Source organism: Nicotiana tomentosiformis, chromosome 6, assembly GCF_000390325.3.
Source record: "Nicotiana tomentosiformis chromosome 6, ASM39032v3, whole genome shotgun sequence".
NCBI classification, from domain to species: domain Eukaryota; kingdom Viridiplantae; phylum Streptophyta; class Magnoliopsida; order Solanales; family Solanaceae; genus Nicotiana; species Nicotiana tomentosiformis.
This window is the reverse complement of record NC_090817.1, coordinates 68847395-68850761: the sequence shown is the minus strand read 5'-3', so window position 1 is coordinate 68850761 and position 3367 is coordinate 68847395.

Genomic DNA, 3367 nt, shown 5'->3' with positions numbered 1-3367 from the left:
TTAATTATTTCTCTCATATTCCTTGCTCAATATTATTCCTTGAATCCATGCTATAATTGCTACATGCTTATTTGATTTATGTGACTTAATTGCTACTTGGCATTTAGCATACTAATTATTAAATTGCCTATTTCCTCCTTAATTTTCACAATTCATTGCTACTTGTCATCGCTTATATCTAAATAAATCATAATTATTGTATGCTTGTTGTATTATAATTTCATATTAATTGTTGCATTTATTGGAGTAATTTCTTTTATAAAAATTGGTAAATTATATTATTTGAGGAGCGGGTTGCACGCCGCAACAGAAATGAAAGTGAATATATTGGAGGAGCGGGTTGTACGCTGCAACAGAATTGATTGAAATGAATATATTTGAGGAGAGGGTTGCACACCGCAACAGAATTAAATAAAAATGAATATATTGTGAGATCGGGTTGCACGCCGCAACGGAAACTGATTGAAATAATAATTGGTTATGACTGCCGAGTTGGCTTCAATTGTTGAAATGAGTTACCTGTTTTATTTCTAGCATTGTTATTATTATTATTATTATTGCGTACATGTTAATGTAAGTGACTTGCCTTAGCCTCGTCACTACTTCATCGAGGTTAGGTTCGGTACTTACTGGGTATATGGGGTCGGTTGTACTCATACTACACCCTGCACTTCTTGTGCAGATACCGGAGTTGGTCCCAGTGGAGTACATTAGATTTACTCGATTTAGCTACTCGCAGGAGACTTGAGATATAACTGCATGGCGTTCGCAGTTCTGACGTCCCCTTCCACTTTATCGTAGCTGTGTATTTATTTCATTTTCATTCAGACCTTTATTTGTATTATTCTAGTAGCTCGTGCACTTGTGACACCAGTTCTGGGATGGTATTTAGACATCGCTATTATTATGGATTATTCACTTTATTTCAGACTTTATTTCCGCATTTATTTATTTGTTATTAAATAATTTTAAATTATTTTAAAATGACTAATATTATTCTAATGTTGGCTTGCCTAGCAAATAAAATGTTAGGCGCCATTACGGTCCTGAAGGTGGGATTTTCGGGTCGTGACACCATGTCTTTCGCTCCTTCCAAATTTCATTGAATTCCTATCTTCTCTTGATCCCTATATTTGATGACATTGTTACTTTAGTTGTTTAAATTATCATATTTTTTATTGTTAAAACTACTGTGCTTTTGTTATAATTACTCTACTATGGGCAATCACTCTATTTTGTGCAATGACATTCACTTGTTGTTCTTATTATTGTTTATGTTGTGTTGCCCAAGTCGCATGAGTTAATGTTACTGAACTTTTTTTTGGTTGTGCTTCTTCTGTTATTCTTTTCAATGATGCCAAAAGGGGGAAGTTACATAGGTTTCAACAAAGGGGAGGAACAAAATCGAATTGATATGTTGTATTGTGCATGAAAGATAGCTCTACTTCGCAGGGGGCATTGTTGATAACATGTTGATTATAGGTCTAATACGTAGGGGAACATGTGAGGAATCTGGTTCTCAAGGGGAACATCAATTTTGGGTTTGTCATCATCAAAAAGGGGAAAATTGTCTAAGTTACGTTGTTTCATGTTTTGATGATTTGCTAAACGTTCACAAGGAACCAAATACGGACCAGATATGATAAGTACATGTAAGGAATCTAATTCTCAGGGAGAATATCAATTCTGGGTTTGTCATCATTAAAAAGGGGGAAATTGATAAGGTATACTATTTTGTGTTTTGATGATTTGCCAAACAGTCTCGAGGAACCGGTTGTGATCAGTTCTTTTGTTCTGGTTCTCAGGGAGAATATGGCTGATTCTAGGGAGAACAATGTGGAGATCTAGTTATTAGGGGGAATATCAATTCTAAGTTTGTCATCATCAAAAAGGAAAAAAATGATAAGTTATGCGTCTTTTATTTTGATGATTTGACAAACTTCATGAGAGAACCAGATAAGGAACCTATTACAATTAGTTCCCTTGTATTCAGAGTAACTAGTCAGATATCTGGTTCAATTCTCAATGAAATCAGATAAGGAAACATCAGACGGAACAAATATGGATCAGTTCCCTTGATCGTCGTACAGTTAACTATACAATTGTAAAGGTTGTTGCATTGTACCGTCTGGTAGATTGTTGTAGTGTACCGTCTGGCAGCAGTACAACAGTATACTTGTAGCTTGCTAAGGCCAAACTAAAGGACACTTTATTGCATCATCCTTGATGACATCACACACACATATTATCATCTCTCGAATACTTGCAAATTAAAAGATAATATTCTCTCAAGTGCTAGCCACCATCTCTCTCAAGAACAAAGTGCTGCAACCTCAAGGACCAAATCCAAATATTGAAGATATCTTAAGTCCTTAAGTTTGTTGAGTCTTTGTTATTTTGTTCTTCATTTGTAATCCTACACTACTTTCAAGAAGTGTCTTTGTAGGACTTATTTAAACCACTATTTTGTTTAGTTTCTTGACTAGAGTTAGTCAAGGTTTGTTGCTTTGTGATAGAGTTATTGCAAAGGAATTACAATAGAGTTATTGTAAGGGGTGAGGGATTAAGAGTTCAATTCCTAGATTGCAATAGGTTGTAATCTGAAGTTTTCTCGGTTTAGTGGAGTTGAAATCCTACTAGGGTAGGTCGTGATTTTTAATTCCTTGAGCAAGGAGTTTTCCACGTAAATATCGCGTGTTCTTTATTTACTGTTGATTTACTGTGGGAACAGATAGAGAACCTGGTTCCCTATACTGTTTGGTTTTACAGTCTATTGCTTACTGTGGGAACTGATAAAAAACCTGGTTCTCTATACAGTTTGGTGGACTCTTAGTTTCTATCAGATTCTAATTTTATTACCGAGATATCTCAATGACTCTAGAGCATGTGCAAACTTGTGGTTGGTTTTGAATTGTGGTGGTGGTTAGGTGGAGAGGGGGGTGATTTTAGAGGAAGAAGGGGGGAGGAAACAATGGGATTGGGACGATGAAGGGTTTTTTTAAACCAGTTTTATAATGTCGGGGGTTATAGTACGGATGTTAGTCGGTCGGTACGATACGGTATTTAGATATTTCGGTTCGGTATTTCAGTATTCGGTTTCGTAAAATGCTATGACAATGTCGTACCTAATTAAATTCGGTATGGTTCGGTTTTTCTCCTTTCGGTTTCTGTTTATTCGGTTTGGTAACTTCAGTTTATTCTGTTTGAATACTAACTAGTGCATAGAGTCATAAACGGTAATATTATTAATTAAAGTACTCAAAAGCATAAAACTAAAAATGTTTATTGACAAAAGTTTTGTCCAAAACCAGCAGATACTAACCTAGCGAGAGAAAACTTAGAGAAATATCGTGTTACTTGCTCAGAG